Source organism: Toxorhynchites rutilus, chromosome 2 (assembly GCF_029784135.1).
Source record: "Toxorhynchites rutilus septentrionalis strain SRP chromosome 2, ASM2978413v1, whole genome shotgun sequence".
NCBI lineage: Eukaryota > Metazoa > Arthropoda > Insecta > Diptera > Culicidae > Toxorhynchites > Toxorhynchites rutilus.
Window position 1 is genome coordinate 176,921,217 of NC_073745.1, and position 15,168 is coordinate 176,936,384.

A 15,168-nucleotide genomic window follows, 5' to 3' on the forward strand; every position below is an offset into this window, starting at 1 on the left:
GCATTTTCGAAAGTATTCGAAAAAATTATATTAACGCGCATTCTTGCTTTTGCAGATGAGCACAATATATTTTTGGATGAGCAGTTTGGATTCCGAAAAGGCCACTCTACCATTCACCAGCTTCATAGAGTATACAATATAATCAGACGAAACAAGTCAGTTTCAAAATCATCTGCCATGGCACTTCTTGATGTTGAAAAAGCATTTGATAATGTTTGGCATAATGGTCTCATTTACAAGCTTCAGAACTTTGGTTTACCTACATACTTGATAAAAATTATCAAAAATTATCTTTCTGATAGAGAGTTCAATGTTTCTATAAACAATATTTCATCAGAGAAATTCATTGTGAATGCAGGTGTTCCTCAAGGATCCATCTTGGGACCAATTCTTTTCAATATCTACACTTCAGATATTCCCGCACTCCCATCTGATGGGAAACTGTCACTATTTGCAGATGACACTGCTATCATTTACAAGGGCCGAAGTATCACAGAACTAAGATCTAAACTTCAAAGAGGGTTAGATGCTTTGTCTGGATATTTCAATAATTGGAAAATATGCATAAATGCAGCAAAGACACAAGTCATACTGTTTCCCCACAAGAACACTCCAAAGCTTGTTCCTCCTCAAAATATGACAGTCAGTCTTAATGGCAATAGTATTGAATGGTCTTCAGAAGTAGTGTATCTGGGTCTAACTTTCGATCGAAAGCTTACCTTCAGAGTACACATTGACAAAACAGACACAAGATGCAACATTTTAATCAGGTCATTGTATCCCCTGATCAATAGATACTCAAATAATATTTCCAGTTATCGCTTATGCGATGCCCATTTGGGGGTGCTGTGCTCCGACTCACAAATTAAAACTTCAACGCATACAAAACAAAATTCTTCGTATGATTCTATACTCTCCACCTAGAACGCGAAATTCGGAGATACATCGGCTGGCCGGGATTAAAACCTTGGATGAAATTATCAATAGTAATTGTATGAAATTTGAACAGAGTTGCGCTCTCTCAATACACGGAATAATACAAAATCTGTATGATTATGCTACCTGACTTTCTAGTCGTTACCTTTCAAGTTATAAGTTAGATTTAGGTATTTAGGTAGAATAGTTTAGGCATGATTTTACAATAGGAATATGAAACAATCGGATAATGTGTATGATGAAAATCATTACAGAACTTGACATTGCAACTTAAAGATGTAGAACCCTAGGTTGATCACTTGAAATGTAGTATTATATTATAATGTAAACCAAATTAAGAAATAAAAAGAATTTAAGTGAAAAAAAGGGCTTGGCCACATTCTATCATTGGACGCCAAGCAGGAAAGACGCTATCTTGAAATTGATTTTTAGCATAAGAGATATCGCTGCATTTGTCGGGGATGTATGCGGTGCGATACCGTAAGATTGAGAGACAGGAGTTTTAATGGGATGTGTAGCAGGAGAGCCTATCGAAGTGTATTAAAAGTGGTGGAAGCGTCGCGCCGGGTGAATAAGTGGCTAATCGCGCTCGATTTGATAGATTTTTGATTTTGATGATTTTTAAACGGTTTTATTTTATTTTATATTACTTATCAGTTTTAAAAACGAATTCGCTATTAGCTCGATGAAAGGAAAGCGGAATCATGAATATAACCTGCAACCATCAAATCGCATAACCTTGCATATTCCACGTCTCATATAAAGTGGGATCGCATTACAATCATATACAGTAATTTACATTTAATGCGACATGCCAAGGCACCACTCAGTGTCGCATTAGAGGTGATTTTGACCTGTAATCGGACATTGGCGACAGAGATGCCAGGTTTTTCTGACATGTCTTCATTTTGAAGACATTTGGCTTGCTGTGAAGACATTTGATTTTGTGAAGACATTTCGAAGACATTATGAAATATGTGAAGACGTTTCAGTATGATAACGAACGTGGATTTTTGAGAGATGTTATTTCCATGAAATTCTAACTTTTGTTCAAAATTATCGTCAAAAGAAGTAGGGCATTCGCTCGCTTGTTTATCAGTGTCACTTGCTTACTTTTGTTTTTAGTAAACAACGGAAACTTTTGTTTCGAGATCATTCACTTGCATGTTTAAACCTTTCAAAGCAGAAAATCCGCAATTATATAGAATGAATTCAACAACAAAGCGTGTAGGCTGGTGGGGAAACAAACCGACACTCCCGGACAGATGACAAGGTGGACAACACGTTATGACACAGACTCGAGGGAAAGATATCGCACTTCAACACCCCTCCTCGACATCTTTAGTGGCTATCGGACTTCATTAAGCCCAAAAACTCCGAAAACATCTTCTGTTTGACACATCCCAATGACTTGGTCAAATTGTAGACGACAATCGATCCTGACGGACAATATTCAACAGATATAATCCCTTCTCCTCCATCGCTGCTTGCAATAAATCCTGCTTGGGTCCTTGGAGAGCTTCATTGTAACAGGTTGGTTCACATTCAACAGCCAAAGCCACATAGTCCTGTAGTTTTCGCGGAAGCACCCCTCTGGTCGACCGCTTGTTACTGTTCTGCTCATCCAACGATGAAACAACCTCTCCATTCGCGTACGAATCGTGATCGAGAACCTGATGCTCCTCCTGAACGCATTGTTCTCCCTGAAGCCCTGTCTCCTCCTGCGACGTTTCAGCTTCAGGCCAGTCAAGATCAACCTCGATTTCTTTCGATGATTGGGAATCTGGTTTTATCATATAAGAACTGTTCTCCAGCTCAACAAAGCGCACGTCACGACTAATCGTGATTCTGTTCCGTCTCAGGGTATAGTCGCAATAGTCGGCAAAAGTTAATTTTTGCGCTTTGTAGTCGAATTTATTTCTTTTAATTTTCGGGATATGCACATAGGCCGAACATCTGAACACTCGTAGATGACCTAGCTTTGGAATCTTTCCAAACCATTTCTCGTATGGGGTCTTGTCAAACACACGCGAAGGTAACCGATTCTGTACGTATGCAGTAGTCATAACCGCTTCACCCCAGTATTGCTTTCCGAGTCCTGCGTCGAGCAACATACATGTTGACATCTCTTGCAACGTATGGTTATTTCCGCTCGGCTACACCGTTCTGCCGCGGGCTTTAGGCTGCAGTGTACTGAGCTTGAATCCCTTCCTTCTCATAGAACGTCTTCAGTTCGTTGTTGACATATTCTCTGCCCCCGTCGGACCTAATTACACATGAAACCTTCCCGAATAGCGTCTAAACGTGAGTCACGTAACGTTTTATGCAACCAGCTATATCGGATTTCCGTCACAATGAACATACAACAATATAGCGACTATAATCGTCGATAAGGGTCGATCAGATCAAGTACCTGCATCCTCCTGGGGTCACGTTGATCATCGGACCGCATACGTCCGTATGAATCAAGTCGAGTACTCTAGTGGCAGATGTTTTGGGAAAAGAAGTACGTGAGAGCTTCCCTTTCAGGCAGTCTTCGCAAACCTGCCGCAAACAGCAATCTTGAATCCTAACTGAGATTACCTGCTTTCAGCTTCTCCAGCACGGCCGGATCCCGATACCCGAACCATCGATGCCACACTTGTTGGCAATTTGGCAGAAGGTGCAGCTCCTTGCTTATGTTTGCACATTCCACTTGTTTCAACACAAAGAAGTTTCCGTTTAGTTCTCCTAACGCTACAGTTTTACCGTCAGTGCTCACTACCAAACATGCTGACCCAACGAAATTCACTTGGAAACCTTTCTTCGTCAGCTTATACACCGAGATTAATCCACTGTTGGTATGAAAAGCACTTCGGTCAATTTCACTTTCCACACGTCACCGTTTTCGTCCGAACATTTTACTAAAGCCAGCGCTACACGATGCTACGAACACCTTCGAATGCTGGACGCTCGATGATTCGACGCATCGTGTAGTCGACTGACGAGCTACGAACCTCCAATGTCGAGTGTCGAATATTCGCGTTGGAAGGTAATCCGTTCGTTGTGGATTACCTTCCAACGCGAGTGGCACGAGTCAAAGGATTTTTGTCATTCGTTGATTCGTCACTCGATGACATTCGATACACCGCTACACGATTCATCCGAATCCTATCTTTGACAGATTGGTTTGTTTACAAGTTTTAGATGAAGGAACTATGAAATTGATTCATAAAATTCAAAATATTCGGCAAAATATTGCAGTTTAATAATGTTGATTTCAAGCATTTTTAATTTACAGCCCGATATCAGTACAATTGCTACGGCAGCAATTTCAATGCTCGCATCGTCATCCAGTTTCCTAACGTTTTTGATGGTAAATAAAAACAATAAACATTCGATCCAAATACTCGCCGAATGTTTGGACCGAGTGCATTGAATCGAACATTCACTTCACCGTGTAGCGCCACATTCGTCACAACATTTGTCGATTCATCGAGCCAAATGCTTGAGTCCAACATTCGAGTGAAACGTTGGACGAATCGTGTAGCGCCCGCATAAGCCTTCTCCCATACCATGCGACTTCGTCACCGAACCATCAGCAAGCGCTACCTGCACTTGCTTTCTTTCGTCCAATTTCGTAAAGAAAGCGCGATCGTTGGTTATATGACTCGAGCAGCCACTGTCAATGTGACCGGGCTTCTGACAATGAAAACAAAATCGTTTCTTCTACCCACTCTGTTGCAGCTTCATGTTTTTGACGTAGGACTACATCTAACCGGAAGATATATGGTGTGAAATGAAAATCTAGGCACTGAACAAGTAGGAAAAAATGCAAGATTTGGAACGCTTATAACTCGAGCATTTCTCAATAGATCGCAAAGGTGTTTGCATCAATTGATAGGAAATATATCTACGCATCTATCATAACGAATAACATTTCATTTTTCTTGAGATAAATAATTGAATAATTGTGAAATATCAAGCATTGTCCAAATGTACTATGTGCCCATTTTTGATTGGTCCATTTTGTGCTCCTAAAATCGTACCGACCAAAACGGGCAACCAGAGCAGCAGCGAAATAGAATGAAGCACGATTGGAAAGGAAAAAGAAAAAAATGAACGAAACATTGGTCGCAGTCTCACACATGCGTAATTCTCGAGCCAGCCAGTCAGCTTAAAAATCCCCGCTCCGCTGCCGTAACGATCATTCTCATTCAAACCGTACACCACATCAGTTCGCATCATAACACATCAACAAACCAACCCAAGCAGCCATGTCTGAACATGACAAAGGAGGAAAAGTGAAGGGAAAGGCAAAATCCCGCTCGAACCGTGTTCGTCTGGAGTTTCCCGCAAGGGTAGCTAGGCCGAGCGCGTTTGTACCAGTGCGCCAGTCCACCTAGCCGGCGTTATATAGTTTCGGCCGCCGAAGTGATCGAGTTAGCTGGCAAAGCTGCTCGCGATGATAAGAAAATCCGCATTAGGAACAGAACACATTCGGTTCGGTGACAACAACAGGCAGTTGCAGCGAGTGGCGAGTGGCAAACTCAATCGCAAAACGGCAGCAGGTTGCAGAAGAAAAAAAGTTTGTTCTTTTTACAATCTGCTTTGGTGGCAAATCCAGAACAAGGCGGTATCGAGGGCGTTCTAAATGGTTTTTTTTCAAAACCACGAGTACTAAGTTTTCTAAATTGGAACCATTCCATAAAACACGGCGCTTATCAGGGCCATTAAACCTTTCAAAAAAGAGTTTACGAAATACAGTTCAATGCTTTCTTAAAATAATATCCAAAATAATAATAAAACACAAATTGATTTTTTCATAATTTGTTTGCCAGGATCTGATGAGTATGTGAATTTTGCAGTTGTTCTGAGCTTATTGATAGTTGGGGACTTTCCTGATTATTCAATTTTCACCAATTCTTAAATTGTTTCCAGATTGAAAGTACAGTAATTTACAATTAGTTCGACATTTAGCTAATTGGACGTACATGTAATGCGACATATTTAGTTGGACATTTTTGTAAACATAGAGATCCAAATTATGACCCCACATTGAAAGTCGACACTGTACCACTGTCTTCGAAAATGTTCAATTACAGGTTAAAATCGCCTCCAATGCGATACTGAGTGGTGCTTCGGCACGTCGCATTGAATGTAATTTACTGTACAACATGTCACAAAGCTGGATAGGAAGAAATTTCCCAGCTGTGAAAGCTGTGGCGAGTGGCAACAAATCGCTAAACAGAAAGGTTTAGCCGAACAAGATGGGGATATCGAGTGATAACAAAACAATAAACTCTTAAGATTGAAGATAATTTTGTGATCCTGAAAAGGACCCTTTTTAGCCTGCATGGGAATCCAACGAGCGAACAAATCGTAATAAATGTATTTTTTTTGCCATCGCTGCCTTTTAACGCTCATTCGTTCGTCTCGTTGGACTCGCCTCTTTGGCTGAGTCTGCCGATTTGTCTCTATCCTGTGAGTGTGTACCGCTAGAGTACAGAACGCGCGGACCTCAAAAAAATATCTCATTTCGCCATCGGAGTGCTCGAGTTGGCTTGCAAAGCTGCTCACGACAATCAGAAAACACGCATCAAGAACAGAGCAGCTTCGGTTCGGCGCTCATCAAGGCAACAACTAGTTTCAGCGAGTGGCAAACGTAATCGCAAAACGGCAGCAGGTAGAAGAAAGAAAAAGTTTCAGAAAACTTCAGAAAGCCTTCAGAAAAAAATCAAGAATCAAGTTTGTAAAAAAAAAACGCAAAAACACAACACCAAAGGTTCTTTTCAGAACCCCCAACATGTTCATAAAGAGTAAACAGTAAACTAATCCATTTTTCAGGTAGATAGATAGGCATTCACGTAGGAGAAGAAAATAAAACAATATATTTAAAATATATATTTAGCGAAAGCTGTCCCCTTTGTATAGTCCTACGTCACTCCGGTTATGTCACCGACCACGATAGATACAATCAAAACGGGGCTATGGTACTAGGTGAGGCCGTTTCGTCACTACACTGAGAGAAATAATTAGTAAATATAACGAATTTTTTGGTAAATACTACCAATCTATAGTCATTTTCGACCGTACTAATAAACACATATGTCAAGCAGAACCATAATTCGGAAGCCCAATATCGGCTACATTTTCTCGCCGAAAATGCACGTATCAGAATTATATCCTTATTATACCTCCGTATTGCCTTATGGGAACAATGAAAATGGTTAATACGCGCTTTTCTCACCAATTTTCAGATATGACAATATCCAAGCTTACTAATGTTATCGAGTAAAATATACTAAACTCTGGTAGGGATGCTGGTTTGTTGACAATATGTACAAAAAAATTGTACATTCTACTAATTTTGCATTACCAAATGTATTTAGTAGTTTTCGACCGAGGATTTTTCTAAGGGTAAGTTGGGTAGGGGAGCGGTATATGATAACAGTACGGAAGAAAGCAGAAGGGGAATTATTTGCTTGTAGCGTGAAAGAGACAGACTGATCACGAGCGAGCTTCGCCACTAGCGTATTGTGTATTGTTTACAAACAAAACACAGTAGACTTCCAAGATGGCTGAAGAGTCGTTTTAGCAAATTGGCCCACCTTAGGATATACTTCTAGGCGCCTTGGATACAATACGGTAGCGCAACTTATGAAAAAGGCCTTTCAGCCATCTTGGAATTGTATGTAAACAATCTGCAATATTTTGCAATATCTTTTTTTTGCTCTTTGTGTGTGGAATTGTATTGGTGGGAATAAGAGCATTGAAAAGTTGAAAGGTAAGTCTTTTACGGTTGAAGTTAGGTTTGTAATTTACTCTATCGCATTATATGTTTCAGCTCAAGAGAATAAATCGTGTCAGAGAAATCTCAGTGTCGGTTGGTGATGGAGATACCCACAATCCAATCGACGAAAAAAACATCGACCTAACAACGACCGTAACGCTGTTACCTATTCACGATGACGACGATTAGGTATCGACATCTGGATACGGCATTAGTTTGTATGAGGCAAACTATTCTCTATCATATTAGTCGGCCCGAATCAGTTTATATTTGCTAAAATTTGTATGAAATTTTTTTCTTGGCATAATTTTTTCTACTTAAAGTACGTTGTCATGACCGTTTAGATATTCTCAAAAAAACTTGTCATTATAATATAAAATTATCTCAAAACATATTTTTTATGACGTTTTTTCACCACTTGCAGGAAATGGTGATTTTCACTTACATAGAGTACTAATTTGATTAAGGAAAAATCATGTTCATTCATAATTTTGATTTTAAAAGTGTATTCATTCCTTCTGCAAATCCATACTGTCATGCCTATTCCCCAATATCGCCAACGCGGATAGTTCGTTAGTCGAAAATACTGAATAATTAAACAAACCAAATGGCATCACTGGTTGTTCTTTTTTCCACTCCGCTAAACTGTCATCTCAAACAAAAACAAATGGATCATACAACTGGTGAGTATGAAATGTATTTCGGCTTTTTAATTATTAATTATTTTATCTTGTCTTATCAGCTATGAATACATTCGACTCGTTTGCTTCCATCAATCGGTAAGTGAGAAAGATGATTTCTCCCATCACCACAGTGCGGATTTCCACTTCTATCACAGCAGCCAACAACATCCGTTTTCCTGCTGCAGTAACCTCCAACCCCTGTTGGCAATGCCGGGGGACAGCATTAACAGCAGCAGCAGCAGAATTTGACCATGGTATGGTATTGCGAAGAACTTTCCCCATTAGAGGTTCCGTGCTTCGCGCACATTCAAAAATCCTCTTCAGACACGAAAACTCAACGACAAGGAGGTATTTATCAACTTGCTCAGCTGAATTACCACCCGGAGGAACCCGAATGCACTGATTCCGTTGTATAGTAGAATGAAAATAGGCGAGGTAAGCGAACGTAATCGCATGATATTTTAATGTTCGCATTTTTATCCGGATCATATAACTGGTGAGTAGGGAATTCATTTCTGCTTTTCACTTACTAATCATTTTATTTTGTTTCAGCTATGAATACATCCGACTCAATCAATCGGCGAATGAGAAAGATGATTTCCCTCATCACCACATTGCTTATTTCCACTTATGTCACACCAGCCAACAGCATCAGCTTTCCCGCAGCAGTATCCTTTAAGTCCAGGGTGCTATTCCGGGGAACAGCATCAACAGCAACAGCAGCAGGACCTGGCCATAGTATTTCGAGCAATTTTCCCCATCGGAGATCCCGTGCTTCACGCACATTGAAGAATCCTCCTCAGCCACATATCTGTGTCATCGAGGGCAAAGAGGTATTCATCAATGTACTCAGTCGGATTTGAATTGTCAATCCAGACAACCCGGATGCACCGATTCCATTATATACCTTATTTTTATTATACATGGATTTTTATTATTATTTTTTCAATAAAATGATTAAAATCGATCAATGTATTTCCTTTTCATTTTCAATAACAAACCAATACAAACAAGCAGCAAGCAGTGCTGGAAGCAGCGCTGCAAGCAGGTCGACGCCTTGCACATGTTGGCGAAAAAGTGGCGTCAAGTTGTTCGATGAATGCATATGAAAGGTCGATAACTCGATTGCAAGGTGGCAGCATTTGAGGTCGATTGTTGACATTTCATCGACCCGATCTTGGCAGGCAAAACGGAATGTGGGTATTTTACCCGCGTTTTGCAGCTAGAGACGTCGGTTAATCGTTCGATTAATTCAAATAATCGAATATCTGTAACAGTAATTTTATACCAAATAATGAAAAATCAAGGTATGAATACATCGAATAATTATCAAAGTAATCGCGATTAATGAAAAAGGGAACCATTTTTTTCAGAAAATACAGTGCAAAATTTGTTTAACCGTCATGGTGTTTCGTCGAAATTCATAGAATATGCTAAATCATTTACGGTAGAAGTTTGATTCCTAGGTGGTGGAGGAGACTGGGAAGAAGAATTCAGGGTTTGCAGGAGTAAAATGCGGACTTGAAGAAGGTGGTCTCTGCTCCCGTTCTAAAATAGTTGTATTCAAATTCAGAGCGCCGAGGAAAAAAATACCATACTAGTGATCAATGATTCTATGACCAAGCAGAGATATTCAAACAAATCAGCTATTTCAACAAACAACATTCGAAGAACAGATAATTTTGAACAGCCACAATTTTGGTTGGTGCAAAAAAAATGCATGTCGGACTCGACTAATATCGACATACTCGATAATATGTGATTCGATTATATACAATTTTGAACTCGATTATATACAGTTTGGAAAAATATATTTTTTAAATATTTTAAGTATGACTTATTTCAAGAAGGAAGGTAACCTTTCAACGATAAGGTGAAATTTAAGTGGCTATTACATGTACAGTGGGGTGAAAATCGTCATTTTTGAAGATTTTGCTTGAGTTTTCACCAGTTATATCGTTATATAGTTATTGCAGCCAAATTAAAAAAGCAGAAGTTGGGTGTCAAAAAACAAATTTTAGAGCGGTTAGAGAGCTTTAATTTGATTGATAGAAATGATCTAGTTCAATATAAATTTTCAGGATAAAATTAATAATAACACATTAAATATTATTAACTTTCAAGATTTCCACTTCCAAAATGTTAAAATCCACTAATTTAGATGTTCCACTACTATCCTTCCTTCTCCTTGAATGGCGTTAACGTTCCCTGTGGAACTTTTGCCGTCTCAACGTATGCATTTTACTAGCGTCATTTATTAATACTTAGTTGAGATTTCTTAAGCCAATTAACACGCCTTGAATGTATTCCGAGGGGCAAGCTCTAGAATACGCGTGACCACAGTCCAAGTCGAAGGAAATCTCTCTGACGAAAAATCCCCCGGCCAGAACGGGAATCGAACCCGAACACCCGGCATGATAATGTGAGACGCTAACCACTCGGCCACGGATGTTCCACTACCTTTTTTTTTTTATACAGTTCATTTATTTGTAAGGCTCAATCGCATAAGCTTTGCGGAGCCGCTAATTCAAGGTTTGTTTATACAAAGTTTCAACTAATTTCTATGTTTAGTAGGATTCGACCGAATACTCGCGGTTTACTCGAGGTTAAAAGGGCAACATTTTTGTGGGACGGGTCAGGTTGGGGATATGGATATGAGGTATCGTTGTCTCAACCGAGGGTTGCCGCACGCACTGTAGCATTGTGCATAATGACCAGGGATAGCATCTGGTGTTCGACTAGCTGTCGAGGGTGGGCGACGGTGAGATGGGGGGACAAGACAAACAAACTAATAACGAAAAAGAAAAACACAAAAGCATTAAATACTTATACTAGACCGTTTCACAAACATATAGATCAACTGCATATAGCAGATGTCGCGAGTTCCCAACACGTCTCTAACAGGAACATAGGGTTGTCTTCCTTGGACCTCAAGGGCATTCAAAAGGTACTCTCTGGCTGCGTAATTATCCGTACATTGCCAAACTGCGTGATCGTTGTCATCGTAACCGTTTCCACACCGACAGACGTTGCTTTGAACAAGATTTATTCTGTGGAGATGCACATCTAGCGAGTGGTTGGACATAAGTCTACTCATTACACGAATGAAGTCACGACTTAAGTCCAAACCTTTGAACCACGCTCTCGAAGAAACCTTTGGAATAATTGAATATAACCACCGCCCAAGACTTCCAGTGTCCCAATCGGTTTGCCAACTCAAGAGGGAACTCTTACTGCGAAGTACTGGAAAAATTCATCGTATGAAATCTGTCTATCAAACAATTCGCCTTCCTGGGCACCCACCTTTGCGAGAGTGTCCGCCTTCTCATTGCCAGGAATTGAGCAATGAGAGGGGACCCAAACAAAGGTTAACTTATAAGATCTTTCGATCACTCATCTACTCATCTGCTGTCTCACTTTTGTGAGGAAATAAGATGGGTGCCTATTAGTTTTCATCGACTGGAGAGCCTCAAGCGAACTGAGACTATCCGAGAAAATGAAGTAATGGTCTACAGGCTTGTTGGAGATCATCCCCAATGCGAAGTCGATTGCTGCCAGCTCAGCAACATAAACGGAACAAGGTTCCTGCAGTTTACGGAAGGCGCTTGAATTTTCATTGAAAACACCGAAGCCAGTGGATACATTGAGGCAAGACCCATCAGTGAAGTATCTTTTCATGCAATTGACTTTTTGGTACTTTCGGTTAAAAATACGGGGAATGAAAGTTGGTCGAAGCTGATCTGAAATCCCAAGTATTGCTTGTTTCATCGACAGATCGTATTCAATTGAGGAACTGCTGATGGTGAAGTGAGCACGGTCTGGAGTAAACGATGGAAGACAAATATCTGATGAAATATAGTGATGATAAATTCTCATAAACCGAGATTGTATATTTAGATGAAGCATTTTATCAAAGTTTTCAATCACAAGTGTGTTCGTGATACCGCATTTCACCAGTATTCTGAGAGAAAGTTCCCAGAATCGGTTCTTTAGAGGAGTTACTCCTGCCAGAACCTCGAGACTCATGTTATGCGTTGAGTGCATACAGCCGAGAGCTATACGCAGACAATGATATTGAATTCGTTCCAATTTTAGAAGGTGACTTTTAGCTGCTGAGAGAAAGCAGAAAGAGCCATACTCCAGAATAGATAGAATAGTTGTTTTAGAAAGCTTAAGTTGCAATTGGGCTGGGGACCGCTTTCGAGTAAACACTACCAGTTCTGTTTTCTGCGGCGAGAATTCTATCCCTAAGTTTCTTGCCCAAGAAGACAAGTTATCTAGGGAATTTTGCAATGGTCTTTGCAAGTTTTCGGCATGGGGACCTCTGACGGAAACCACACCATCATCTGCAAGTTGTCTTAGCGTGCATTGTTCTGCCAAACAACTGTCAATATCTTTCACATAAAAATTATAAAGAAGGGGGCTGAGACATGAGCCTTGGGGTAGACCCATATAACTATTTCTGGAAGTTGTCAGCTGTCCAAGGGTGAAGTTCATTTGCTTTTCTGACAACAAATTGTACAAGAAGTTATTCAAAATTCCAGGAAGTCCACATCTGTTCAGATTGTCTGACAGAATTTCTATGGAAACTGAATCAAAAGCTCCCTTAATATCCAAGAATACTGAAGCCAGTTGCTCCTTGTGCGCAAAGGCCAGTTGAATATCTGTAGAAAGCAACGCTAGACAATCGTTTGTTCCTTTGCTCTTGCGAAACCCAAATTGTGTACTTGATAGCAAATTATTTGTCTCGATCCATTGATCGAGTCTTCGAAGGATCATTTTCTCCAGCAATTTTCTAATGCACGAGAGCATACCAATCGGACGGTATGAGTTATGGTCAAACGCTGGTTTGCCAGGCTTTTGAATTGCTATCACTTTGACCTGTCTCCATTCGGGTGGCACAATATTGTTTTCTAGTAGAGTATTGAATAAGTCTAGCAAGCGTCTTTTCGCGATATCGGGAAGATTTTTTAGAAGAACGAATTTAATCATATCGCTTCCGGGTGAAGAGTTGTTCGATGAAAGAAGAGCCATAGAAAATTCCAGCATTGAGCATGGTTTGTCCAGAGGTCCACCGCTCGGAGACGTTTCTCGAAGAATATGTTGGGCTGGAACTGAGTCTGGACAGACCTTTTTAGCGAAATCGAATATCCATCGGTTGGAGTATTCTTCACTCTCGTTGGTAGATGAGCGGTTACGCATGTTGCGAGCTACCCTCCACAAGGTGCGTATTGAGGTTTCACGAGAAAGACCTTCGATGAAATTGCGCCAGTAACCCCTTTTTTTTGCTTTAACTAATTGTTTCAGCTGTATTTCAAGCTTTGAATATTCCTCGAAGTGTGTGGATGTTCCATGTCTGCGAAAAGCTTTGAAAGCATCAGATTTTTTCAAATACAATTTTGTGCATTCATCGTCCCAGCCAGGAGTGGCTGGTTTTCTTTTAAATGAAGCACTTGGAACTTTTCTTTTTTGTGCTTCCAGTGAGCTTTTATACAATAAATCGACGAAGAATCGATATTCTTCCAATGGTGGAAGTATATCTATTGATTCGACACCGATTGTTACCGCCGTTGCAAATTTTTTCCAGTCGATGTTCCTTGTTAGATCAAATGGAACTCGAGATGGTTCAGTGGATTGCGGGCTACACTTGATTGATATATTGATTGGCAAGTGATCGCTACCATGGGGATCATTGATGACCTTCCATTGACAATCTAATGATAGCGAGTTTGAGCACAAAGATAGATCGAGTCGGCTTTCCCGAGCCGGAGGTTTTTCAATTCGTGTCACTTCACCAGTGTTCAAGATAGTCAAGTTGAAATCGTCACATAAATCGTAAAAAATAGCCGCCCTAGCGTCATCATAAAGATCGCCCCACCCAGTACCATGGGAGTTCATGTCACCCAAAATTAGAACTGGGGTTGAGAGAATCGAAATTAGATTCCAAAGTTGACTACGGCTAATGGAAGTATTCGGGGGAACGTATACTGAAGCTATGCAGAGTTCTTTATTCTTTGCAGTTATTTGACAAGCGACGATTTCGACGTCTGATAGAGCTGGGAGAGGAATTTTATAGAAAGAGTAGCACTTTTTGATCCCTAAAAGTACTCCTCCATAGGAATCATCTCTATCCAGGCGAATAATATTAAAATCGTGGAAGTTGAGTTCTGTGTCAGAAGAAAGCCATGTTTCGGAAAGAGCGAATATATCACAATCATAATTTTGAAGTAAAAATTTGAACGAGTCTAGTTTAGGCACTAGACTACGGCAGTTCCATTGTAGCACATTGATCATATCTTCTACTACGTTAGATGAATTATCCATCGAAAGATATGATTGATGCAAGGAGGGGCCATGAAGCAGTCAATTGCTTAAGATAAGACTTTAAAGATGGAAGCAAGGCAGAAATAAGGCTTCTGAGGGGGTCTTTAATTTTGAACGTGTTTAGTATGAAGTCCACAATGTCCGAAAAAGCTATCAATCCTCGATTAGACGCGAATTTTCTACGAGAAGATCGAGGAGCAGCGTTTTTATTTCTCTCTTCTCTGGGTAATGACGTAAAATCCTTGCTGCAACCAGGAACTGGCTGAGAAGGAGCCTTCGGATTCGTTTTTTGCTACTATTACCCTTGGAATTAGACAATCTTCCGAGGGTCATTTTAGCTTTCTTACGGTGCACCATTGGTGAAGAGAGCTTTCTTTTTGATGATTCATCCTTTATTGAAGATTCTGGTGCAGCCGAAGTATGACCCTCATCAGAATCAGAATCCGATTCTTG

General features: G+C 40.2%; 1 long non-coding RNA gene across 1 annotated transcript; it reads left to right on the forward strand.

Moving 5' to 3' along the window:
* The first annotated feature begins 7,586 nt into the window (after positions 1-7,586).
* On the forward strand, positions 7,587-9,314 carry LOC129769488 (uncharacterized). Its single transcript, XR_008741892.1, has 4 exons — positions 7,587-7,702; positions 7,763-8,391; positions 8,451-8,887; positions 8,944-9,314. It is a non-coding gene; the product is annotated as an uncharacterized LOC129769488 (long non-coding RNA).
* Positions 9,315-15,168: the final 5,854 nt, after the last annotated feature.